The 27,719-nt window shown below is 44.3% G+C and overlaps 1 pseudogene; it reads right to left on the bottom strand.

The window, feature by feature from the left end:
- Positions 1 to 27,719, bottom strand: part of LOC129834111 (protein arginine N-methyltransferase 3-like) — a 120,833-nt pseudogene that overhangs the window by 26,428 nt on the left and 66,686 nt on the right.

The following is a 27,719-nucleotide window of genomic DNA, read 5'->3' as shown; positions in this document are numbered from 1 at the left end:
CAGCTCACGTCCTGACCCACTAAACACAACTATACAAAAGGAAAACAAGGCCAGGAACGTGACACACGTTGTATAAATACAAGGCCACAAATACGGACCGCAATACAATAAACAATTACTCTCAAACAAACATGGGGGAACAGAGGGTTAAATAATGAACAAGTCATTGGGGGAATGAAACCAGGTGTGTAAGACAAAGACAAAACACATGAAAAATGAAAAGTGGATCGGCGATGGCTAAAAGGCCGGTGACGTCGACCGCCTAACGCCGCCCGAACAAGGAGAGGGACCGACTTCAGCGGAAGTCGTGACAGAATACTTATGTAAATGTGATATTTCAGTTTTTGCCCAAAAATAAGGCTGTAACGTAAGAAAATCTGGAAAAAGTCAAGGGGTCTGAATACTTTCCGAATGGTTTGTATAGGGGAATAGGGTGCCACTTGGGATGAAGGCCATCTCGCTCTCTACGAGGTCCGTATCGTTACCTTTTCCAGTCTTTAGAGACTCTCTAATTGTCTTCTGTATTGACTATTGGGTGTTGATTCCTGTTTTTTGTGGGATAGAAATTGATTCCGCTGGGTGTGTGTTAGGGATGTGATAAATGGGGGAAAAAATACTTAAACATTTAAACTGCAGTTTTTTTGATCAGTTTTCCGTTAAAACAATAAGCAAAATTCGTAAAATTCCATGTGAACTCAAAATGTAGCTGCGCTGCTGCCAGCAATGGTTTGGGTGTCATGGTGCGTCCGTTTCAAAATGGTTAAGCACTGCACCTGTCCTACCATTACCGTACCTCAATTCCACCTCATACATTTTCAAAGTCTTGCCATACAAGGACTTCGTTCATATTGTCGCTTGCCTTTCTCTGCCTTTTTCCCCCCACTGTTAACGATGATGCCGTAGTGGTGAAGAGTAGACCCCAAAATAAGTGATCCCTTGACTTCTTGCACGTCAAGATTAGATTCCACTGGGAAGATGAAGTATGTTTGTAACGGAGGAGACTGATTAGTTGCCACTTCCAAGAACACAAACACGTGCATCTTTCATAGCGCGCTAGCAAAGGAGGGAGAGCTGGGAAGGGCACAGTATAGGCAGGTCGGCCACCAGAGACACTACGAAAAACTGCATCTCGCAATGGAATACTGTATGGAGAGCGCGAGAGAGCGAGTGAGAGAGAGAGATGAATGAAGAGCGTGAGAGAGCAAGCGAGTGAGAGAGAGATAATCCCACCACCATTGATGTGGAGCTGGCTTGCAGTCAAATTGCACTTTGTCTAACCATACCATATTATTCCTTTTTCTATGCTCTGAGCTGAGAGAGCCGTACTAACGTATTTCCTGCCACTTCCACTCTCTGTCTGTGTGCCAAATGTCCCCTTAATTACGCTTTTTGGGGTACATACGCTCCCTCATGGGGTACTATAGACACACACCTCAAACATTTCATGTATGTTAAGTCTGTCCATTCTGTGAGTCATTTAGCTTGTGATTGTGTTTGTAATGTGTCACGGCTCCTCCTCTGCAGTGCAGGGGGCGGTTCCTCCTGCAGGCAGAGAAGGGTCGTTAGTGATTGGAGCCACCTGGGCTCAGGGTATAAAGCTGTCACTAATCACTCTCTCTCTCTGCTCCTCCAGGTATGCTCATGATTTGTTTGTTCCTTTTTAGTTTTGCATAGTTTTCACTCAGTCATGTTCACACACACATATTCACACATCCATGCACTTTACATACACCTTACATCATGATACTTCCACACCTCATTCCTTTTTCTTAGTTTAAGTTAATAGTTTGTTTATAATAAAGAACACTTTTAAATTGGCCTATACCTGTTGTTCGTGTCCCCTCATTTTTGTCACAGGCTATGAGCCGGCTTGTGACAAGTGGGGGCTCATCCGGGATAGTAGTTAACTTGGGTTAGTTTAGTTCAGATTGACAATTTTTTTTGTTTGAGTGGATGTTTTGGTTGGGCCAATTTTGTTTAAGAGAGAGTTGAGAACCATGTGTTCTTTTGGTTCAGTTAGCTTGGTAGCTAAGCAATTCACTTTGTGTTTTTCTGGGTTTTGTTCAGGTGGGAGTCCTCTCCTGTTCAGGCATATCAGCAAGTGTCCATAGGAGGCTTGTGGTGTTTTTGTTTTAGGTGGCAGTGAACGTGGGTAGAGCATCCCTTTCCCTTTTCCCCTACATCGGCTCGGGAGCACCTCCGTGGTTATGGGAGGGCCGCCAGTTTCTGGTTGTCTTTTCCACTCCACTGGTTTTGTGTGCATAAAACCCCACCACATGTGACTGCACGAAGACCAGGGCCAGTTAGTTAGTAGTTTTTGGAGGATAGTGGGGTGTGGCTCCTGTCCTTGAACCCAGATTGACAGCAGGTGAGTTGTGTTTTTTTGGAGCATTTGTAATAGTTGTATTGGTTGAGGAAAATGTCTTCCATTTTGTGTAGTTTTGTTCAAGCTCCTTCAGAGGTAGCCTTAGAGTTGTGTACTAAGGAGCAGTTAATTGAAATTGCTGAACATTATCAGATTGAGATTGTTGATAAAAAAATTAAAGAGACTGTTAAAACTAGCTTAAAGCAGGGTCTTAGGGAAATGGGTGTTTTTGGTGGTCAGTCTGCTAGTAGTGAGGGTGCAAGTTTTCAGTCTAGCCCTTCATTAACTTTTGAGCAGCAGAGGGAACTGTTGCAAATGCAATTAGAGATAGAGCGATTGAGAAATGCTAATAGACCGGAAAGACTACCACAGTTTGATGTTTCACAGAATCTTCGTTTGTTGCCTAGATTTGATGAGTCAGATCCAGACACATACTTTACTTTATTTGAGCGTATTGCGGAAGCTAGAGCTTGGTCAGATTTGGACATGACTATGTTGTTGCAATGTGTACTTACAGGTAAAGCACGTGAGGCTTTTGCAGCACTGAGTGTAGCTGACAGTAAAGTTTATGCTAAAGTTAAATCAGCAGTTCTGAAGGTCTACGAGCTTGTGCCAGAGGCATATCGTCAACGTTTTCGTTATAGGAAAAAGTTAGATTCACAAACCTATTCTGAGTTTGTTTGTGATTTGACTTCTGCATTTAATCGTTGGTGTACAGCTTCTGAAGTTAGTACTTTTGAGGGTCTGTCTAATTTGATTGTGTTAGAACAGTTCAAAAATTCTGTTTCTGACCAGGTTGCTACATACATGAATGAACGTAAAGTTAAGTCTCCAAGTGATGCAGCAATCCTTGCAGATGAGTACAGGCTAACACATAAAAGCCATTTTGAGTCAAACAGTGACATGTACCATAAGAATAACTTTACTCCTAGGAATAGTAGGTCACCTTTTTGGGGGGCATCTTTCCAAAGGCCTCAGCAGAAGTTTGGGTATGGAGGATTTAAAGCGCCGGTTAATGCTAATACCTGTCGCTACTGCTTAGTTGAAGGACATTGGAAGAAAAATTGTCCTCTGCTTAAATCAAAACAGTCAGTTCAAGTTAAACCTGCTGTGATGGCAAGTCCTGTTACAGCCTCTGACCACCAGGGTGAGCTGTTTCAGCCACTAGTTGAGTTTGATTCTCAGTTTTCCCGCTGTGATTTTTCAGCCTTTATTTCAGATGGTGTAGTGTCCCTGGTAGATGGCAACCAGAATGTTAAAATCAAGATCCTAAGAGACACTGGAGCTTTAGATTCTTTTATTCTGGAATCTGTTTTGCCGTTCTCTAAAGAGTCTGATACTGGCCGTTGTGTAATGGTATGTGGTATGGGTTTAGTTCCATTCTCTTGTCCTTTACATGAAGTTACCCTAAAATGTGGTCTGGTAGAGGGTGATGTAGATGTTGGGGTTAGACCTCAGTTGCCAGTAGAGGGAGTGCACATGATTTTGGGGAATGACTTGGCAGGTAGTAAGGTGTGGGCAGATGGCAAATTAAACATCTGTAAGAAGCAACCTTCAGTGTCCCCTGCAAGGGAATCTCCGGATCAGAACTGTGTGTCTCCTGAGGTATTTCCAGTTTGTGCGGTTACCCGCGCAGCCTCTCGTAAGGAGATTGAGAGTAAGCCAGAAAGTCTTGAGTTGCCAGTCAAACTCCAGACAGAACAGTTGACTAGTTCTAGAGATTCATTGATGGCTGAGCAAAAAGCCGATACTACTTTGGCTGATCTGTTTGATAAAGTGGTTCCTGATTCAGTGGTGAGGAATAGTGCTCAGTGTTATTTTCTTCTTGATGGGCTGTTGGTCAGGAAATGGGTTCCACACTATGATAAGGGTTTAGGAGAACCAGTCTTTCAAATAGTTGTACCTACTACTTTGCGAAATAAAGTGTTGCAAACTTCACATGGTGATGTGGCAGGTCATATGGGTGTTTGTAAAACTTATGATAGCATACTTCGTTATTTTTTCTGGCCACGTTTAAAGCGGGATTTATCTCAGTTTATTAAAACTTGTGATACGTGTCAGCGCACAAGCAAGCCAAATCAGGTTGTAAAGCCTGCACCGTTGTATCCAATACCAGCCGTAGGGCAACCTTTTGAGCATCTTATTATCGATTGTGTTGGGCCATTACCAAGGTCCAAGTCAGGTCATAGCTACTTATTAACTGTTATGTGTCAAGCAACCAGATATCCGGCAGCTTTTTCCTTGCGTACCATAACTTCAAAATCAGTAGTTAAAGCTTTAACTCAATTTATTTCAACATTTGGGATTCCAAAAACCATCCAGTCAGATCAGGGGTCTAACTTTACCTCTCATTTATTTGCTCAGGTTCTCAAACAGCTTAAAGTTAAACACAACAAGTCTACTGCGTTCCATGCCCAGAGCCAGGGAGCTTTGGAACGTTTTCATCAAACTTTAAAATCCTTGCTTCGTGCATATTGTACGGAACTGTCTGCCGACTGGGAGGAGGGGTTACCTTGGCTGTTACTAGCTGCTCGTGAAGTAGTGCAGGAAAGCACAGGGTTTAGCCCAAATGACTTAGTGTTTGGCCATAAGGTGCGTGGGCCTTTAGCAGTGTTGCAGGATGGTTGTTTGCCTGAGGAACCACCTCGGAACCTTATTGACTATGTAAATGGCTTTAGGTTGAAGTTGTATAGGGCTGGTGAACTAGCGAAAGAAACTAAAATGTTCTCAACGGAAAATGAAACTGAAATATGACGGACAGGCTGAGCTGCGTGAGTTTAGTCCCGGTGATCGGGTACTTGCTCTTCTGCCTCTTGTAAGTTCACCTTTTCAGGCAAAATACTGTGGTCCTTTCACTGTTGCGTAAAGTGTCAGATTTGAACTATCTTATTGAAACCCCTAGTCATAGGAAGTCCTCTAAATTATGCCATGTGAACCTGTTAAAATGTTATCACTCCCGTGATCTAAGCAAAGTTGAAGGCACTCCAGCAGTGAGGTCAGTGTTGACTGCTGCCCCAGTCCCTGCATCTTGTGGCTTTAATTTGGTGGAGGGGGGAGAAGAGGAAGTTAAAGTTTCAGATGAGGTCTTACAAGGTCGGTTGAAAAACTCTCAGACTTTGCAAAACCTTGGGGTTTTGGTAGATCATTTAGACCCTGAGAAACGTGATGAATTGGTAGCTCTTATTAGAAACTACCCTGTTTTGTTTTCTGACACTCCATCACAAACCCACTTAATTGAACATGATATAGACATCGGAGATGCTAAGCCTATCAAACACAGATTTTATCGTGTATCTGAGGAGAAGAGACTAAAACTGGAAACAGAGATGCAGTCTATGTTGGACACAGGTATTGATTTGGCAAAATGTGAGTTTGCCAAAGCTACAGTCACATACCTAGGCAAGGTTGTTGGTCAGGGATTTGTCTGTCCCGTAGAAGCCAAGGTTCAGGCTGTGAAGCAGTTCCCACAGCCCTCTACAAAGAAAGAACTGATGTGCTTCCTGGAAATGGCGGGGTACTACCGTGCTTTTTGTAAAAACTTTTCGGTAGTAGTGTCCCCACTGACCAATCTGTTGAAGGCCAAGGCTGAATTTATCTGGTCCACCCAGTGTCAAGAGGCATTTGATGCAGTTAAGACTCTTTTGTGTTTGGCACCTGTGTTGGCAGCACCAAATTTTGGGAAACCTTTCAAATTGCAGGTAGACGCCAGTCAAATCGGTGCTGGGGCTGTGCTTCTCCAGGAGAATGACGACAAGGTTGAGTGTCCAGTCAGTTTCTTCTCCCGAAAATTGAATAAGTATCAGAAAAACTATTCTGTAATTGAAAAGGAGGCTTTAGGTCTCATTTGGGCTTTACAGCACTTCGAGGTCTATGTTGGTTCTGGTTTGACCCCTTTAACTGTGTTCACTGACCACAACCCACTTGTTTTTCTGAGGTCTCTGCAAAACCCAAACCAGCGCCTGATGCGTTGGGCTTTGTTCTTGCAACCTTTCAACCTTGATATTAGACACATTAGTGGTAAGGATAATATTATTGCTGATGCTCTGTCCCGTGCTCCTTTAACCTAGCTTGTATCTCTTCTCTGCTGCCCCTACGGGCTGTCTGTGCCTTTTTCCTCTTAAATTGCTCCCCAGGTACCAGGGCTGCCGAGTTTGAGGGACGGACAGTCGGCTGGGGGACACGGGGCTACTGCTAGGAGCCGGGATTGTTTTTTTTTTGTTTTTGGGGAAATTTGAATTTTGAATATGTTGGAGGAAGTTGGGTTGAGGGTGGGACCCTCATTTTAAGGAGGGGGGTGTCACGGCTCCTCCTCTGCAGTGCAGGGGGCGGTTCCTCCTGCAGGCAGAGGAGGGTCGTTAGTGATTGGAGCCACCTGGGCTCAGGGTATAAAGCTGTCACTAATCACTCTTGCTCTCTCTCTCTCTCTGCTCCTCCAGGTATGCTCATGATTTGTTTGTTCCTTTTTAGTTTTGCATAGTTTTCACTCAGTCATGTTCACACACACATATTCACACATCCATGCACTTTACATACACCTTACATCATGATACTTCCACACCTCATTCCTTTTTCTTAGTTTAAGTTAATAGTTTGTTTATAATAAAGAACACTTTTAATTGGCCTATACCTGTTGTTCGTGTCCCCTCATTTTTGTCACAGGCTATGAGCCGGCTTGTGACAAATGTCACATCCATAACGCTGTAATTGCCCACATACAACATATTTCTAGCTGAGTTGCTCTATGTTGAGAGTGTTTAGCATGCAAGGCAGGTCCCAATCCACCAGTGGTGAGTAATAACAGAGGTAGGTGTGTGAGTGTGTGTAGCTCATTTCAGTAGTAGTGAGTGTCGAGATAACACTGAGCTACGTGTGTGTGCAGGGCCCATTCCAGTAGTAGTGAGTGATCACAGCCTAACTCGGGGGTCTCATCACTCTGCTAACGGATGCCTAAAGAGAGCGGGTAAGTCCGCTAAGGCCAAATACAGAGAGCATTGAGCTAAAACCTCATTTACCTTAGGGCTGGAAGGCAGTTGTGTGTGTCTGCTTGTTTTATAGAATGAAATGTGCATGCAAGAGGCCAGCAGGACACGTGTGTGTATCCAGAGCGTTGATGGATACAGAAGCACTACCAGAGCACTGTAGATTGTACCAAACTGGTTTACTCTTCACTAAGAATAAATTAAGAGAAAATAGAACAGTCACTCCAAATCTCTTCCTTACTCACTCACCCACCCACTCCCACACACCAACAGTGTGCATATGGCAGCGGCTGCTGTTAGGAGTTGGGACAGACTGTCAGCAGATGCTAGTCGACCTTTCTACACACTCTGCAGGGTCTTAACCCATTTCAACACTGCAGTGTCTTAACCCATTCTAAAAAAACTGTTCTCTCAACACATTTTAACACACTACAATGTCATACCACGTACGGATGTTTTACAATTTCTGGCAATGGTTTAATGTGCCTGCTTTTATGGGGGGGGGAGGGCTGTCGGCCAAAAGCAGTCTACACTGGCTAACGGACACACTGCTTCTCCGCACCGTCTTTACACATTTCAACACTGCAGTGTCTCAACTTATTCAAAAGGCATTTTAATCACCCAGAATACTTAAGGGAAAACACATCCTAAAGTAGGACTGGCACTTAACTGACAGACGCATTGTGAACGTTGCGTCAATGTTACGGGGTTGTCAGTGGGATGACGTGGCTGTGGCTCTGACCAGAGCCGAGTGGTGCTTTACTCAGGGACAGTGGATGTCCAGTCCCCAATACAGGCCATTCATTACACTGGCCTCCTATTGGATGTTAGTGGGGGAAGACTGGACAGCACGGAGCTACGGTCTCATCCATCCCAACATCACCGGACACGTCCCCGATTCCCATTACGACAACGCACACAGGCCATCAAATACAACACACAGACCATCTTTCACGAAGTATAGTACTGTATATACACAGAAGCACATGTTCTCAATGTACTGTACACACACACACACACACACACAACACTGTACACACTCACACCATTGTTCACAATGTAATGTACTGTACGTGCACACACACACACACACACCATAATTCACATCATACACTTACATCCACTATTTACACACAGCTTTTATACATATCACATCTGTAACAGCATCACTTCATGAAATAACATTTGAATTGGCTTAGTTAAATGTTTTTACTTCATATGTTCCGTTCAGTTCTAAACGTTATTTGTATCAGTACGCGAGTGCTTGAGGATAAAGTTCAACATGGTGTTTTTGATGACTGTTTTGATCTCACTCGGTCTCTCTATAGGTGACAGATAACTACAGGCTGACTACGTCAGCACCACAGGCAGATTACCTGGCTCTCAGTAGGATGTTCGAGGAAGATCTGGTGTAAAAAATATCACAGGTGACAGCTGGGTGCACGTGCAGTGCAACCACAATAGACACGGACAGACGTGTCCATACGAGCACAAACATGCAGGTCCATGTTCCCACCAGCGGCGCACAATCACACACAGTCAGGAAACCAGTGCTGTCTGGGAAACTGACCTGCTTGTACACGAATGGGGTTTTGTAGCAGGAATACTGTCTGTTTCCAAAGCGTCTTGGTGACCCGTGGCCCCGTGGAGAACATCACCTGTGATTCAAAAGCAGAAAACGTGATTTAGTCTTAGGCAACAGCAATCAACATGATGTACATGAAGCTACAACATTGAGGAATAACGACTCATTCCATTGTGACACTTCTATTTCTGTGGCTCATCTAATAATTCCACAACTGCAGTAGAACATTAACCAGTCCCATACTCTTAAACCTACTAAACCCATCTCATATAGTGCAAAAAAAAGTATGCGAACCCTTTGGAATTACCTGGACTTCTGCATAAATTGGTCATCAAATTTGATCTGATCATCTACAGTTGAAGTCAGAAGATTACATACACTTAGGTTGGAGTCATTAAAACTTGTTTTTCAAACACTCCACAAATTTCTTGTTAACAAACTATAGTTTTGGCAAGTCGGTTAGGACATCTACTTTGTGCAAGTCATTTTTCCAACAACTGTTTACAGACATATTATTTCACTGTATCACAATTTCAGTGGGTCAGAAGTTTACATACACTAAGTAGACTGTGCCTTTAAACAGCTTGGAAAATTCCAGAATTAATAATAATTCCAAATTATGTCATGGCTTTAGAAGCTTCTGATAGGTTAATTGACATAATTTGAGTCAATTGGAGGTGTACCTGTGGATGTATTTCAAGGCCTGCCGTCAAACTCAGTGCCTCTTTGCTTGACATCATGGGAGAATCAAAAGAAATCAGCCAAGACCTCAGAAAATAATTGTAGACCTCCAAAAGTCTGGTTCATCCTTGGGAGCAATTTCAAAACGCCTGAATGTACCACGTTTATCTGTACAAACAATAGTACGCAAGTATAAACACCATGGGACCACGCTGCCGTCATACCGCTCAGGAAGGAGATGCATTCTGTCTCCTAGAGATGAACGTACTTTGGTGCGAAATGTGCAAATCAATCCCAGAACAACAGCAAAGGAATGTGTGAAGCTGCTGGAGGAAACAGGTACAAAAGTATCTATATCCACAGTAAAATGAGTCCTATATCGACATAACCTGAAAGGCCGCTCAGCGAGGAAGAAGCCACTGATCCAAAACCACCATAAAACCACCATAAACAAGCCAGACTATGGTTTGCAACTCCACATGGGGACAAAGATCGTATTTTTTGTCCTCTGGTCTGATGAAACAAAAATAGAACTGTTTGGCCACAATGGCCATTGTTATGTTTGGAGGGAAAAGCGGGAGGCTTGCAAGCCGAAGAACATCATGAGCATCGTAGTTTGGGGCTGCTTCAGGGCCTGGACAGCGTGCTACCATCGACGGAATTTTTTTCCCCCCAAGTTTATCAAGACATTTTGCAGGAGAATGTTAGGCTCTGTCCACCAATTGAAGCTCAACAGAAGTTGGGTGATGCAACAAGACAACGACCCAAAACACAGAAGTAAATCAACAACAGAATGGCTTCAACATAAGAAAATATGCCTTCTGGAGTGGCCCAGTCATAGTCCTGACCTCAACCCGATTGAAACGCTATGGCATGACCTCAATAGAGCAGTTCACACCAGACATCCTAAGAATATTGCTGAACTGAAATAGTTTTGTAAAGAGGAATGGTCCAAAATTCCACCTGACCGTTGTGCAGGTCTGATCCGCAACTACAGAAAACGTTTGGTTGAGGTTATTGCTGCCAAAGGAGGATCAACCAGTTATTAAATCCAAGGGTTCACATACTTTTTCAACCCTGCACTGTGAATGTTTACAGTGTGTTCAATAAAGACATGAAAATATATTGTTTGTGTGTTATTAGTTTAAGCAGACTGTGTTTGTCTATTGTTGTGACCTAGATGAAGTTCAGATCAAATTATATGACCAATTTATGCGGAAATCCAGGTATTTCCAAAGGATTCACATACTTTTTCTTGCCACTGTAATTCTGTACTTCTATCCTACTCATAGTCTTCTAAAGACGAGGTATTTCATTCACACACATAACCTTAGTTCCCATTACAAGTGGTGTAGCATTACATCTCAGCAGTTATGCTCAAATGGCAAGTCAAATAGGACGTGTAATTAAAAGACGTTGGCACGTCGCTCGCGGAGCTTGGCATTGGCTTTTCCGAGTGGCTGGCTCCGGTGGGTGCTTACATCAGCAATCAGGAAACGCACCGGCGTCGATTGCCTCCCAAGGATGTGGGGAATGCCAAAGCGTGAATATAATTGGGTTTCCGTTAAACGGAAGGGCCGCCACATGCTGCTTACCTTGTTGCTGCAGAATCTGTCGAAGAAAATGTCAAAGTAGCCCACGATGGCCTGGAAATGAAATATGAGAGGGTTGTTAGAATGTGACATTACAACAACCCGTGGGGGCCTCTTCCAAATGGCACCCTATTCCCTACATAGTGCACTACTTTTGACCTATGGGCCCTGGTCAAAAGTAGTGCATCATATGGGTCATTCTACAGAAGTGGTTGAAAGTGTTTGAAAACAAATAAGTCACCAGCTTAGGACATTTATTTAAATCATGACATTCATTCCAAGGCAATAACAAACATAGTAAAAAAAAATCATTGTTTATACAGTGCATTCGGAAAGTATTTAGACCCCTTGACTTTTTCCACAATTTGTTACGTTACAGCCTTATTCTGTAGGGTAAAATCCTGAAGCATCTGGTGCGGGCTTCCACCCACCACAAAATATGGTGATGAGAGGAAGTCTAGTGGCAAGCAGAGGGAGAAGATAGAGGAAGGCGAAACTGGGCCGAAATGATGCAAATGTTGTCATAAATGAAACATTCAACCTCCATACAGTTTTCTGTTCCCAAAACTACAATGTTACAAACAGTGTTGTACACTTGATCCTTCGCTAAAGTTTTTTTAAATGACATTGTTTGAAGAAGTGCAGGAGTGAATTTGAATTATGCACACACACACACTTCAGAGAGTAGTCATTCCCCAATGGAAATATGCAAATAGAAGCTAAAACATGCCAATAGGATCTCACTAGCTCGTGCTTGGCTTTGCCCACCTCCTTAGTTGTCCTGTCCACTGTGCTTCATTGGCTCCCATTGTAAACAACACTGCTGTCCTGTTTTAGGTAAGTTATCATAATCTTTGGTTGAATGTTGTGGAACTCAAGTACAATAGGCTGTGTATGTTACAGATAGATCAGTGTATGAGGAAACAACCAATGAACTGAACTGTTGTTCTCTTTTCAAGTGATTTTACCAATGATAATAATCTTTCACCTTTATTTAACCAGGTAGGCCAGTTGAGAACAAGTTCTCATTTACAACTGCGACCTGGCTAAGATAAAGCAAAGCAGTGCGACACAAACAACAACACCGAGTTACACATGGAGTAAACAAACGTACAGTCAATAACACAATAGAGGGGAAAAAAGTATATATACAGTGTGTGCAAATGGCGTGAGGAGGTAAGGCAATAAATTGGCCATAATAGCGAAGCAATTACAATTTAGCAAATTAACACTGGAGTGATAGATGTGCAGATGATGATGTGCAAGTAGAAATACTGGTGTGCAAAAGAGCAAAAAAGTAAATAAAAACAATATGGGGATGTGGTATTTACTGGATGGGTATTTACTGGATATTGGATGGGCTATTTACAGATGGGCTGTGTACAGCTGCATCGATCGGTGAGCTGCTCAGATAGCTGTTGTTTAAAGTTAGCGATGGAGATATAAGTCTCCAACTTCAGCGATTTTTGCAATTTGTTCCAGTCATTGGCAGCAGAGAACTGGAAGGAAAGGCGGCCAAAGTAGGTGTTGGCTTTGGGGATGACCAGTGAAATATACCTGCTGGAGAGCGTGATACGGGTGGGTGTTTTACCAGAGCTTTACCTAGCAAAGACTTATAGATGACCTGAAGCCAGTGGGTCTGGCGACGAATATGTAGCCGAGGACCAGCCAACGAGAGCATACAGATAGCAGGGGTTGGGTGGTATATGGGGCTTTGGTGACAAAACGGATGGCACTGTGATAGACTGCAGTTTGCTGAGTAGAGTGTTGGAAACTATTTTGTAAATGACATCGCTGAAGTCGAGGATCGGAAGGATAGTCAGTTTTACGAGGGTATGTTTGGCGGCGTGAGTAAAGGAGGCTTTGTTGCGAAATAGGAAGCCGTTTCTAGATTTAATTTTGGATTGGAGATGTTTAATATGAGTCTGGAAGGAGACTTTACAGTCTAGCCAGACACCTAGGTATTTGTAGTTGTCCACATATTCTAAGTCAGAACCGTCCAGAGTAGTGATGCTAGTCGGGAGGGAGGGTGCGGGCAGCGATCGGTTGAAAAGCATGGATTTAGTTTTCATGACCAGTGTTAACATTCCTTCCTCAGTAACGTCACACACACTAGACAAGCATGGGTAGTGAGTTGTAAACACACTGTATATCTACATGTCCTAGCCTACGGACACCAAGGTTAAACCAAAATACATTATTTCTAGAGTGGGTGCTAAAACTTTGGCATCATCCCACTCCTACTGTGTGGGCAGTCGTGGCGCACTGGTGAGGGGCAGTACTCAATAGAACCAGGTGTTCCCTCTCCGCAACCTCCCACCTAAAAACATGGAGCTTTAAATTTGGCTGAGTCAACACACGGTCCCATGTGGTACACCTCACCTCGCCTCACAAAACAAATAAATTACTTTTTGGCCGTCCCTGACAATACTGGGCATATTTTGCTGACCGGCTAAATCCGGTGTGTTACACAAAATAAGCAATGTCGGCTTTTTGATGTGGTGGCTACTAGATCTAATTTCAAACAGAATAGACTAGGACTTAGCCCATATATTGTAAAGTGAGAGTCATTTCATATATGTGTGTGTGTGTGTGTGTGTGTGTGTGTATGTCTTATTGTTTGCATTACTCTTAAAAGGGTAGGCCTGTGTGTGTATTTATACAGTGCATTCGGAAAGTATTCAGACCCCTGGATTTTTTCCACATTTTGTTACCTTACAGCCTTATTCTAAAATGGATTAAATAAAACAATATCCTCAGTCTACACACAATACCCCATACTGACAAAGCAAAAACAGGTTATCAATTTTTGCAAATTATTAAAAAAAATATAAAAACAGAAATACCTTATTTACAAAAGTATTCAGACCCTTTGCTATGAGACTCGAAATTGAGCTCAGGTGCATCCATTGATCATCCTTGAGATGTTTCGACAACTTCAATGGAGTCCACCTGTGGTCAATTTAATTGATTGAACATGATTTGGAAAAGCACACTGTCTACATTAGAAACAAGATTCTCTGGTCTGATGACACCAATATCGAACTCCTTGGCCTGAATGCCAGGCGTCATGTCTGGAGGAAACCTGGCACCATCCCTACAGTGAAGCATGGTGGTGGCAATATCATGCTGTGTGGGTGTTTTTCAGCGGCACGGACTGGGAGACTAGTCAGGATCGAGGGAAAGATGAATGGAGCAAATTACAGAGAGATCCTGAAAAATGAAAACCTGCTCCAGGGCGCTCAGGACCTTAGACTGGGGTGAAGGTTCATCTTCGAACAGGACAACGACCCTAAGCACACAGCCAAGACAATGCAGGAGTGGCTTTGGGACAAGTCTCTGAATGATCTGCAGAGAAGAATGGAAGAAACTCCCCAAATACAGGTGTGCCAAGCTTGTAGCGTCATACCCAAGAAGACTCGAGGCTGCAATCGCTGCCAAAGGTGCTTCAACAAAGTACTAAGTCAAGCGTCTGAATACTTATGTAAATGTGATATTTCATTATGACATTTTTTATACATTAAAATGTCTAAAAACCTGTTTTTGCTTAATCATTATGGGGTATTGTTTGTAGATTGATGAGGTGAAAACGGTTTAATCCTTTTTAGAATAAGGCTGTAAATAACAAAATGTGGAAAAAGTCAAGGGGTCTGAAAGCTTCCCGAATGCACTGTACATGTAATGCCGTGGGTATTCTTAAAAGACGTGTGTACAGTATAGATGCATATTGCACAGCCATTTGTGAATAGATCATTTCGTAATTATACTATTTCTATGAATTCATGGCGAGCGTTCATTTCAGTTCTAAGTAAATACATGACTGAGCCTTTGAGCCTTAAGCTATAAATAAACACTTGAGTGAAAAACAATTCACATAACTAAACAAATTGAAATCTCTCTCACACATACACACACGTCAGCCTGGAGGTGACTGTTTTCTGCAGATGTGAGGTAAAAATGACCCCCCCCCCGGGCCAGTTTTCCTCTTGTTTCTCCCCCAACTGAAGGAAGAGAGTCACTATCAATCTCTGGAGCGCACTTGTAGTGGCAATGATGCAGAACTAATAGCTTTTAATCCTGACGCAGCTGACAACTTGGATGCCAGCTCTCGCAGACAAAGAGGACCAGAATCAATGCAAGCGGAGAGAAAGAGGGAGAAAGGGGAGGGTGAAATAGACAGGAAAAGAGCACGGCCGAGAAGGAAAGCAGAGAGTGAAATAGAAAGAGTGAGTGTGAAATAGTGTAGGAGTCATGATAGCTTACTTCCGAGAGGGTGGTGGTTGAACTTGGTTGGCCATGAAGCTAAAATATCCCTCAGGTACAGCAATCCTTGAAATGAGCAAGACCTTATCTTTAGTATTTACACCACACATCAGTATTAAAAGGTATGTTTCAACATTACCCGCTCAGCTATTTCATAGCAAGAGTGAATGTGTGCCCAGAGAAAAAAGGAGGTTGGACACACACACAAACAAATGGGGCTCCATACTTCATAATCACCGGGCCATCATCGACTCCATGTTCCACACACTCCTCAACACCGCGTTCCACAATCAGCCTTTATCGATTCAGACAGGCGGGGCGGGAACCTAGCACTAGCTCTAGCACTGAGCCAGACTGGGAGAAACGGCCCAAAGTGGGAAAAAGGAGCATGTCAACCCAATGCAATGCAATTATGGCTTTTAATGAACGCCACAGGAACGCTCAGTCGCAAGGTAATTGGGAAATTAGGCCTAATTGCTCGTCAGGCAGAGTGGATTCACCTCTCGCTGGTTTTCGAGGCAGAGATAACCCTCGCCTCTCGTCGCCGATAACAAAGCCTCATAAGCGGGATTGATTGTCACCTCTGCGTTGTTTTCAACTTTTTCGACGTGAGAGAACGTCCATGAAAACAATCCATCCATTAAAACAAACGCCTCGGGTTCGGTTCTGTTTGGAAATGTCTGGTGAGTTGAGGGTTCAACGTTATAAAGTGTGAGATCACAGGTTGCGTCGGCAGCACTGCTCTTACGCGTACCCAAAAAGTCTCTAGGAAACTTTAATAATCCTGACAATTACACTCTGCCTGACCAAAACAAATCAGCAACCTCTCAATACAGACAACTCAACCTTAAACCTGATAAACATACTGTCTAAAACGACTAGTGATGAATTGCTCAACACAAACTACTGAACAATGACTGCCTTATTCCAGACCATAGGTTGCCCTTCATTCAACTGGATAAGAGGACTGTTGCAACTGAGCTGTGATTTAGACTAGGCAGGATAGTTGCAGTGAAGATCTGGAGTTCCGTAAGAGAGAAACATTCATCTTGACAACTAAAATAGCCTTTATGATCCATATAAAAAAGAAAAACACCTGATCATAATTTTTTCTTTTTTTTTTAACACTAGAAGGAATCAACTATGTCCAGCTCTGAAAGAGACTGAAAAGCAATTACTCACTTAGAATACGATTACAGAAAAACAAATGGTACAGTTTAAATTCTATTAAAAAACACCTACAGATACTGTATTTCTGAATTTTTATAGTATGTCAGTACATACAGTAAAATGGAATGGAAGAATGAAAAAGTGAAAAGGAAAACGCTTCCAAACTGGGAATATAGGCCTAATTCCAGCTTAATCAGCTCAAAGCTTCACTACTGTAATGTGAAACACCAAAGACTGAAGCAGAGTACTAACCATGGTGGGCAGCCAAAAATAAGACACCCACAAGGCTGCTACACAACAATACTACAGCCTACCCACCTCTGCATAGGGTTAGGGAGAGAGAGAGGGAGGGAGAGAAATTGGAGAGAAGAGAAGATGGGAGTGAGAAAGGGGGACGTTGAATGAGAGAGGGAGGAATTACGGTGGGGGAAAAAACACAAACTGCAAAAACGGGACAAATCAAATGAGCGCTTTTATTTTCATCAGCGTTTAGCCTTCGGCCCGGGATCTGTCGGGGATAAGTGATGACAGCAGGCTTTTCGGCGGCCCACTCTGGAATGCCGCCGCACTCCGGACCCCGTTCCCAGGGAAGAGAGGGAGAAAATGTATAATTATCATCACGGATAACACCAACAGGGAGTAATTCATCATCACTCCCCTTTCACCCGACTGCGTGTCAGCACGCCACGTGGCTCGACCAGATACTATTATACAGCAGGGGGGAGGGGGGAGTGTGAAAGCAAGGGGGACAGGGGGAGTGGAAGAGGGGGAAGGGAGGGAGGGCTAATATGCTTTTGATGGGGTTTATCCAGGCGTGGAGGCTTCCTCCACAGCTAACTCAAGGGAGGGTTAGTGTTAATGTGCCCCGCCTCCTCCTCTCCTCCCCTCTATCCAGGCCCCAGTCAGTGCACTGCTTGCTGTGTTGTGCAGGCCACAGTGGACCTACCTCCCAACTCTACTCTCAGGCCTGCTCCCTTCTCCCACTGTTCCGCCGCAGTGCCTGCCCACACACACACACAGTAGTTTAACCACATAGCGAGCGAGAGGTTGTGAGGCTTAGGGGTCCACAATAGAAATTACATGGGGTAGAGAGCAAGAAATGTGTGATTCCAGTGGCTCTCACACACACACTCACATTCTGAAGTGAGTATCGAGGAGAATGAGCAGTTTCCATGGGTTTGCTCTACTGGATTTATTCTTGGACCAACACTGTCAAAATAAAATAAAATGTGTAGAGAGAAGAGAGGTGTAGACCTTACAGGGGTGGCAGGTAGCCTAGTGGTTAGAGCGTTGGGCCAGTAACGGAAAGGTTGCTAGATCGAATCCCCGAGCTGATAAGGTAAAAATATGTTGTTCTGCCCCTGAACAAGGCAGTTGACTCACTGTTCCTAGGCCATCATTGTAAATAAGAATTTGTTCTTAACTGACTGGCCTAGTTAAATAAAGGTTAAATAAAAAAGTGAAATGCTTACTTACAAGCCCTTAACCAACAATGCAGTTAAGAAAAATAAGGGTAAAGTATTTACTAAAATAAACTTCAGTAAAAAACAATGCTCTAATGACAGGAGTGTATAACGTGAGTGTTCAGAGGGGCCGAACAAATACGTTTACATTTGAGTAAATTAGCAGACGGTCTTATCCAGAGCGACTTACAGTAGCAATTAGGGTTAAGTGCCTTGCTCAAGGGCACATCAACATATTTTTCACATAGTCGGGTCATGGATTCAAACCATTCATCTTTCGGTTACTGGCTGAACGCTTTTAACCGCTAACCTACCTGCTGTCCATTAAATTATACAATAATTTAATGGAAGGTCAAAGGGGCTCATATTTTAAGGGTTTGCAAATTTTGCATTTATAGACGAGACTCAGTTGAGAACAAATCAACAACAAAAAATGTCACATGCGCCGAATACAACAGGCGTATACAACAGTTCACCTTACAGTGAAATGCTTACTTACAAGCAACAATGCACTGAAGAAAAATACATTGAAAAAAAGAGAAAAAGTAACAATTAATTAAAGAGCAGCAGTAAAATAACAATAGCGAGGCTATATACAGGGGGTACCGGTACAGAGTCAATGTGCGGGGCACCGGTTAGTCGAGGTAAGTGAGTAAATATGTACATAGTTATTAAAGTGACTATGCATAGGAAATAACAGAGTATCAGCAGTGTAAAAGAGGGGTGGGGGGATGCAAATAGTCTGGGTAGCCATTTGCTTCCTCTGACACCGCCTGGTATAGAGGTCCCAGATGGCAGGAAGCTTGGCACCAGTGATGTACTGGGCTGTTCGCACTGCCCTCTGTAGTGGTCGGAGGCCGTGCAGTTGCCACATCAGGCAGTGATGCAACCAGTCAGGAAGCTCTTGATGGTGCAGCTGTAGAACCTTTTGGGGATCTGAGGACCCAAGCCAAATCTTTTCAGTCTCTTGAGGGGGAATATGTTTAGTCGTGCCCTCTTCATGACTGTCTTGATGTGCTTGGACCATGTTAGTTTGTTGGAGATGTGGATGCCAAGGAACTTGACGCTCTCAACCTGCTCCACTACAGCACAGCCCAAGAGAATGGGGGCGTGCTCGGTCCTCCTTTTCCTGTAGTCCACAATCAATTCCTTTGTCTTGATCACGTTGAGGGAGAGGTTGTTGTCCTTTCACCACATTTTTACATTTTAGTCATTTAGCAGACGCTCTTATCCAGAGCGACTTACAGTAGAGTGCATACATTTTATTACATTTTACATACTGAGACAAGGATATCCCTACCGGCCAAACCCTCCCTAACCCGAACGACGCTATGCCAATTGTGTGTCGCCCCACGGACCTCCCGGTTGTGGCCGGCTGCGACAATCAATCAATCAATCAATCAATTTTATTTTATATAGCCCTTCGTACATCAGATAATATCTCGAAGTGCTGTACAGAAACCCAGCCTAAAACCCCAAACAGCTAGAATGCAGGTGTAGAAGCACGGTGGCTAGGAAAAACTCCCTAGAAAGGCCAAAACCTAGGAAGAAACCTAGAGAGGAACCAAGCTATGAGGGGTGGCCAGTCCTCTTCTGGCTGTGCCGGGTGGAGATTATAACAGAACTATGCCAAGATGTTCAAAAATGTTCATAAGTGACAAGCATGGTCAAATAATAATCATGAATAATTTTCAGTTGGCTTTTCATAGCTGATCATTAAGAGTTGAAAAACAACAGGTCTGGGACAGGTGGCGGTTCCATAACCGCAGGCAGAACAGCTGAAACTGGAATAGCAGCAAGGCCAGGTGGACTGGGGACAGCAAGGAGTCACCACGGGCGGCAGTCCCGACGCATGGTCCTAGGGCCCAGGTCCTCCGAGAGAAAGAAAGAGAGAAGGAGAAAATTAGAGAGAGCCAAGATTTTCAAAATGTTCATAAATGACAAGCATGGTCAAATAATAATCAGGAATAAATCTCAGTTGGCTTTTCATAGCCGATCATTAAGAGTTGAAAACAGCAGGTCTGGGACAGGTAGGGGTTCCATAACCGCAGGCAGAAGAGTTGAAACTGGAATAGCAGCAAGGCCAGGCGGACTGGGGGCAGCAAGGAGTCACCACGGCCGGTAGTCCCGACGTATGGTCCTAGGGCTCAGGTCCTCCGAGAGAAAGAGAGAAGGAGAAAATTAGAGAGAGCCAAGATTTTCAAAATGTTCATAAATGACAAGCATGGTCAAATAATAATCAGGAATAAATCTCAGTTGGCTTTTCATAGCCGATCATTAAGAGTTGAAAACAGCAGGTCTGGGACAGGTAGGGGTTTCGTAACCGCAGGCAGAAACAGTTGAAACTGGAATAACAGCAAGGCCGGGCGGACTGGGGACAGCAAGGTGTCAGCATGCCCGGTAGTCCTGACGTATGGTCCTAGGGCTCAGGTTCTCAGAGAGAAAGAGAGAACGAGAGAATTAGAGAGAGCATACTTAAATTCACACAGGACACTGGATAAGACAGGAGAAGTATTCCAGGTATAACCAACAGACCCTAGCCCCCCGACACATAAACTACTGCAGCATAAATACTGGAGGCTGAGACAGGAGCGGTCAGGAGACACTGTGGCCCCATCCGAAGAAACCCCCGGACAGGGCCAAACAGGAAGGATATAACCCCACCCACTCTGCCAAAGCACAGCCCCCACACCACTAGAGGGATATCCTCAACCACCAACTTACAATCCTGAGACAAGGCCGAGTATAGCCCACAAAGGTCTCCATCACAGCACAACCAAGGGGGGGCGCCAACCCAGACAGGAAGTTCACGTCAGTAACTCAACCCACTCAAGTGACGCACCCCTCCTAGGGACGGCATGAAAGAGCACCAGCAAGCCAGTGACTCAGCCCCAGTAACAGGGTTAGAGGCAGAGAATCCCAGTGGAGAGAGGGGAACCGGCCCTGGAGAGACAGCAAGGGCGGTTCGTTGCTCCAGAGCCTTTCCGTTCACCTTCACACTCCTGGGCCAGACTACACTCAATCATATGACCTACTGAAGAGATAAGTCTTCAGTAAAGACTTAAAGGTTGAGACTGAGTCTGCGTCTCTCACATGGGTAGGCAGACTGTTCCATAAAAATGGAGATCTATAGGAGAAAGCCCTGCCTCCAGCTGTTTGCTTAGAAATTTTAGGGTCAATTAGGAGGCCTGCGTCTTGTGACCGTAGCGTACGTGTAGGTATGTACGGCAGGACCAACTCGGAAAGATAGGTAGGAGCAAGCCCATGTAACGCTTTAAAGGTTAACAGTAAAACCTTGAAATCAGCCCTTGCCTTAACGGGAAGCCAGTGTAGGGAAGTTAGCACTGGAGTAATATGATCAAATTTCTTGGTTCTAGTCAGGATTCTAGCAGCCGTATTTAGCACTAACTGAAGTTTATTTAGTGCTTTATCCGGGTAGCCGGAAAGTAGAGCATTGCAGTAGTCTAACCTAGAAGTAACAAATGCATGGATTAATTTTTCTGCATCATTTTTGGACAGAAAATTTCTGATTTTTGCAATGTTACGTAGATGGAAAAAAGCTGTCCTTGAAACAGTCTTGATATGTTCGTCAAAAGAGAGATCAGGGTCAAGAGTAACGCCGAGGTCCTTCACAGTTTTATTTGAGACGACTTTACAACCATCAAGATGAATTGTCAGATTTAACAGAAGATCTCTTTGTTTCTTGGGACCTAGAACAAGCATCTCTGTTTTGTCCGAGTTTAAAAGTAGAAAGTTTTCAGCCATCCACTTCCTTATGTCTGAAACACAGGCTTCTAGCGAGGGCAATTTTGGGGCTTCACCATGTTTCATTGAAATGTACAGCTGTGTGTCATCCGCATAGCAGTGAAAGTTAACATTATGTTTTCGAATAACATCCCCAAGAGGTAAAATATATAGTGAAAACAATAGTGGTCCTAAAACGGAACCTTGAGGAACACCGAAATGTACAGTTGATTTGTCAGAGGACAGACCATTCACAGAGACAAACTGATATCTTTCCGACAGGTAAGATCTAAACCAGGCCAGAACTTGTCCGTGTAGACCAATTTGGGTTTCCAGTCTCTCCAAAAGAATGTGGTGATCGATGGTGTCAAAGGCAGCACTAAGGTCTAGTAGCACGAGGACAGATGCAGAGCCTCGGTCTGACGCCATTAAAAGGTCATTTACCACCTTCACAAGTGCAGTCTCAGTGCTATGATGGGGTCTAAAACCAGACTGAAGCATTTCGTATACATTGTTTGTCTTCAGAAAGGCAGTGAGTTGCTGCGCAACAGCTTTTTCTAAAATTTTTGAGAGGAATGGAAGATTCGATATAGGCCGATAGTTTTTTATATTTTCCGGGTCAAGGTTTGGCTTTTTCAAGAGAGGCTTTATCACTGCCACTTTTAGTGAGTTTGGTACACATCCGGTGGATAGAGAGCTGTTTATTATGTTCAACATAGGAGGGCCAAGCACAGGAAGCAGCTCCTTCAGCAGTTTAGTAGGAATAGGATCCAGTATGCAGCTTGAAGGTTTAGAGGCCATGATTATTTTCATCATTGTGTCAAGAGATATAGTACTAAAACACTTAAGTGTCTCTCCCGATCCCAGGCCCTCGCAGAGCTGTGCAGATCCAGGACAGCTAAGCCCTGGAGGAATACGCAGATTCAAAGAGGAGTCCGTAATTTGCTTTCTAATGGTCATGATCTTTTCCTCAAAGAAGTTCATGAATTTATTACTGCTGAAGTGAAAGCCATCCTCTCTTGGGGAATGCTGCTTTTTAGTTAGCTTTGCAACAGTATCAAAAAGAAATTTTGGATTGTTCTTATTTTCCTCGATTAAGTTGGAAAAGTAGGATGATCGAGCAGCAGTGAGGGCTCTTCGGTACTGCACGGTACTGTCTTTCCAAGCTAGTCGGAAGACTTCCAGTTTTGTGTGGCGCCATTTCCGTTCCAATTTCCTGGAAGCTTGCTTCAAAGCTCGGGTATTTTCTGTATACCAGGGAGCTAGTTTCTTATGACAAATGTTTTTCGTTTTTAGGGGTGCAACTGCATCTAGGGTATTGCGCAAGGTTAAATTGAGTTCCTCAGTTAAGTGGTTAACTGATTTTTGTCCTCTGACGTCCTTGGGTAGGCAGAAGGAGTCTGGAAGGGCATCAAGGAATTTTTGTGTTGTCTGAGAATTTATAGCACGACTTTTGATGCTCCTTGGTTGGGGTCTGAGCAGATTATTTGTTGCGATTGCAAACGTAATAAAATGGTGGTCCGATAGTCCAGGATTATGTGGAAAAACATTAAGATCTACAACATTTATTCTATGGGACAAAACTAGGTCCAGAGTATGACTGTGGCAGTGAGTAGGTCCAGAGACATGTTGGACAAAACCCACTGAGTCGATGATGGCTCCGAAAGACTTTTGGAGTGGGTCTGTGGACTTCTCCATGTGAATATTAAAATCACCAAAAATTAGAATATGATCTGCTATGACTACAAGGTCTGATAGGAATTCAGGAAACTCAGAGAGGAACGCTGTATATGGCCCAGGAGGCCTGTAAACAGTAGCTATAAAAAGTGATTGAGTAGGCTGCATAGATTTCATGACTAGAAGCTCAAAAGACGAAAACGCCATTTTTCTTTTTGTAAATTGAAATTTGCTATTGTAGATGTTAGCAACACCTCCGCCTTTGCGGGATGCACGGGGGATATGGTCACTAGTGTAACCAGGAGGTGAGGCCTCATTTAACACAGTAAATTCATCAGGCTTAAGCCATGTTTCAGTCAGGCCAATCACATCAAGATTATGATCAGTGATTAGTTCATTGACTATGACTGCCTTTGAAGTGAGGGATCTAACATTAAGTAACCCTATTTTGAGATGTGAGGTATCACGATCTCTTTCAATAATGGCAGGAATGGAGGAGGTCTTTATCCTAATAAGATTGCTAAGGCGAACACCGCCATGTTTAGTTTTGCCCAACCTAGGTCGAGGCACAGACACAGTCTCAATGGGTATGGCTGAGCTGACTACACTGACTGTGCTATTGGCAGACTCCACTAAGCTGGCAGGTTGGCTAACAGCCTGCTGCCTGGCCTGCACCCTATTTCATTGTGGGGCTAAAGGAGTTAGAGCCCTATCTATGTTGGTAGATAAGATGAGAGCACCCCTCCAGGTAGGATGGAGTCCGTCACTCCTTAGCAGGTCAGGCTTGGTCCTGTTTGTGGGTGAGTCCCAGAAAGAGGGCCAATTATCTACAAATTCTATCTTTTGGGAGGGGCAGAAAACAGTTTTCAACCAGCGATTGAGTGCTGAGACTCTGCTGTAGAGCTCGTCACTCCCCCTAACTGGGAGGGGGCCAGAGACAATTACTCGATGCCGACACATCTTTCTAGCTGATTTACACGCTGAAGCTATGTTGCACTTGGTGACCTCTGACTGTTTCATCCTAACATCGTTGGTGCCGACGTGGATAACAATATCTCTATACTCTCTACACTCGCCAGATTTAGCTTTAGCCAGCACCATCTTAAGATTAGCCTTAACGTCGGTAGCCCTGCCCCCTGGTAAACAGTGTATGATCGCTGGGTGATTCGTTTTAAGTCTAATACTGCGGGTAATGGAGTCGCCAATGACTAGGGTTTTCAATTTGTCAGAGCTAACGGTGGGAGCCTTCGGCGTCTCAGACCCCGTAACGGGAGGAGTAGAGACAAGAGAAGACTCAGACTCAGACTCCGACTCGCTACATAATGGGGAAAACCGGTTGAAAGTTTCTGTCGGCTGAATGAGCGACACCGGTTGAGCATTCCAACAGCATTTCCCTCCAGAAGCCATGAGAAAGTTGTCCGGCTGCGGGGACTGTGCGGGGGGATTTATACTAACGTTACTATCTGTACTTACTGGTGGCACAGACGCTGTTTCTTCCTTTCCTACACTGAAAATACCCTTGCCTAACGATTGCGTCTGAAGCTGGGCTTGCAGCACGGCTATTTTCGCCGTAAGGCGATCGTTCTCCTGTATATTATGAGTACAGCGACTGCAATTAGAAGACATCATGTTAATGTTACTACTTAGCTTCGGCTGTTGAAGGTGTTGACGAACCATGTCCAGATAAAGCGTCCGGAGTGAAAAGGTTGAATGAGGGAAAAAAGTTGCGATGGAAAAACTAAAAATATAAACGGTAATTAAAAACAGAAACAAAACAAAAAACGTAAAGTTGTCAGCTAGCAAAGTAAAGTAAAGTTCGCAGCAAATCGCACAGCAACAAAACGCACAGCAACACGTCTGCAGATTCAACAGGAAGTGACGTCACAGGTTTGATCACCGATAAGATCGTCGTACTAGTAGATACAGTGCAGACCCCTTGAGTCTATATGTTAATTTCTACTCGACAGAGCCTGGGCGCGAACCCAGAGACTCTGGTGGCGCAGCTAGCACTGCGAAGCAGTGCCCTAGACCACTGCGCCACCCGGGAGACCGCACCACACAGTCAGGTCTCTGACCTCCTCCCTATAGGCTGTCTTGTCATAGTCGGTGATCAGACCTACCATTGTTGTGTCATCAGCAAACTTAATGATGGTGCTGGAGTCGTGCCTGGCCGTGCAGTCATGAGTGAACAGGGGGTACAGGAGGGGACTTAGCACGCACCCGAGGGGCCCCCGTGTTGAGGATCAGAATGGCGGATGTGTTGTTACCTACCCTTACCACCTCGGGGTGGCTCGTCAGGAAGTCCAGGATCCAGTTGCAGAGGGAGGCGTTTAGTCCCAGGGTCCTTAGCTTAGTGATGATCTTTGAGTGCACTATGGTGTCGAACGCTGAGCTGTAGTCATTGAATAGCATTCTCACATAGGTGTTCCTTTTGTCCAGGTGTGAAAGGGCAGTGTGGAGTGCAATAGAGATCGCGTCATCTGTGGATCTGTTGGGGCGGTATGGAAATGAGTGGGTCTAGGGTTTCTGGGATAATGGTGTTGATGTGAGCCATGGCCAGCCTTTCAAAGCACCTCATGGCGACAGATATGAGGGACAGGGACTATGGTGGTCTGCTTGAAAACATGTTGGTATTACAGAGTCAGACAGGGAGAGGTTGAAAATTTCAGTAAAGACACATACCAGTTTGTCAGCGCATGCTCGGAGTACACGTCCTGGTAATCCGTCTGGCTCTGCGGCCTTGTGAATGTTGACCTGTCTAAAGGTCTTACTCACATCGGCTGCGGAGAGCGTGATCACACAGTCGCCCGGAACAGCTGATGCTCTCATGCCTGTTTCAGTGTTACTTGCCACGAAGCGAGCATAGAAGGCATCTAGCTTGTCTGGTAGGCTCGTGTCACTGGGCAGCTCTCGGCTGTGCTTCCCTTTGTAGTCTGTAATTGTTTGCTAGCCCTGCCACATCTGACGAGCGTCGGAGCCGGTGTAGTACGATTCGATCCTAGTCCTTAATTGATGCTTTGCCTGTTTGATGGTTCGTCGGATGGCATAGCAGGATTTCTTATAAGCTTCCGTGTTAGAGTCCCGCTCCTTGAAAGCGGCATCTCTACCCTTTAGCTCAGTGCGAATGTTGCCTGTAATACATGGCTTCTGCTTGGGGAATGTACGTACAGTCACTGTGGGGACGATGTCATCGATGCACTCATTGATGAAGCAAGTGACTGATGTGGTGGACTCCTCAATGCCATCAGAAGAATCTCAGAACATATTCCAGTATGTGCTAGCAAAACAGACCTGTAGCTTGGCATCTTTTTCATCTGACCACTTTTTTTTATTGTCGAGTCACTGGTGCTTCCTGCTTTAATTTTTGCTTGTAAGCAGGAATCAGGAGGATAGAAATATGATGGGATTTGCCAAATAGAGGGCGAGGGAGAGCTTTGTACATGTCTCTGTGTGGAGTAAAGGTAGTCTTGAGTTTTTTCCCCTCCTCTGGATGCACATTTACCATGCTGGTAGAAATGAGATGAGGTAAAACGGATTTAAGATTCCCTACATTGATGTCCCCGGCCAATAGGAGCGCCGCCTTACCGTTTCCTGTTTGTTTATGGCTGTATACAGCTCATTGACTGCAGTCTTAGTTCCAGCGTCGGTTTGTGGTGGTAAATAGACAGCTACGAAGAATATAGATGAAAACTTTCTAGGTAGATAGTGTGGTCTACAGCTATCAGTGTGGTCTACAGCTATCATGAGATACCCTACGTTAGGCGAGTAAAACCTTGAGACTTCCTTAGATATCGTGCACCAGCTGTTGTTCACAAATATACATAGAACATCACCCCTTGTCTTACCTGAGGCTGCTGTTCTATCCTGCTGGTACAGTGTATAACCCGCCAGAGGCATGTTATTCATGTCGCCGTTCAGCCATGACTCAGTAAAACATAAGATTTTACCGTTTTAATGTCTCATTTGTAGGATATAAGTGCTTTAAGTGCTTTTATTATCCAGCGATTTTACGTTGACCAATAGTGCGTTGGCAAAGGCAGATTAGACAGTCTTCGCCTCATCCTCACAAGGCACCCCGATCTCCTTCCGCAAAACCTCCGTCTATTTCTCCTGCGAATGACGGGGATGAGGGCCTGTTCGGGTGTCTGGAGTAAATCCCTCTAGTCCGACTCATTAAAGATAAATTCATCGTCCAATTCA

The sequence above is a fragment of the Salvelinus fontinalis genome, chromosome 35 (genome assembly GCF_029448725.1).
Source record: "Salvelinus fontinalis isolate EN_2023a chromosome 35, ASM2944872v1, whole genome shotgun sequence".
In the NCBI taxonomy this organism is placed as follows: domain Eukaryota; kingdom Metazoa; phylum Chordata; class Actinopteri; order Salmoniformes; family Salmonidae; genus Salvelinus; species Salvelinus fontinalis.
This window is presented reverse-complemented; position numbering and strand designations above follow the sequence as displayed.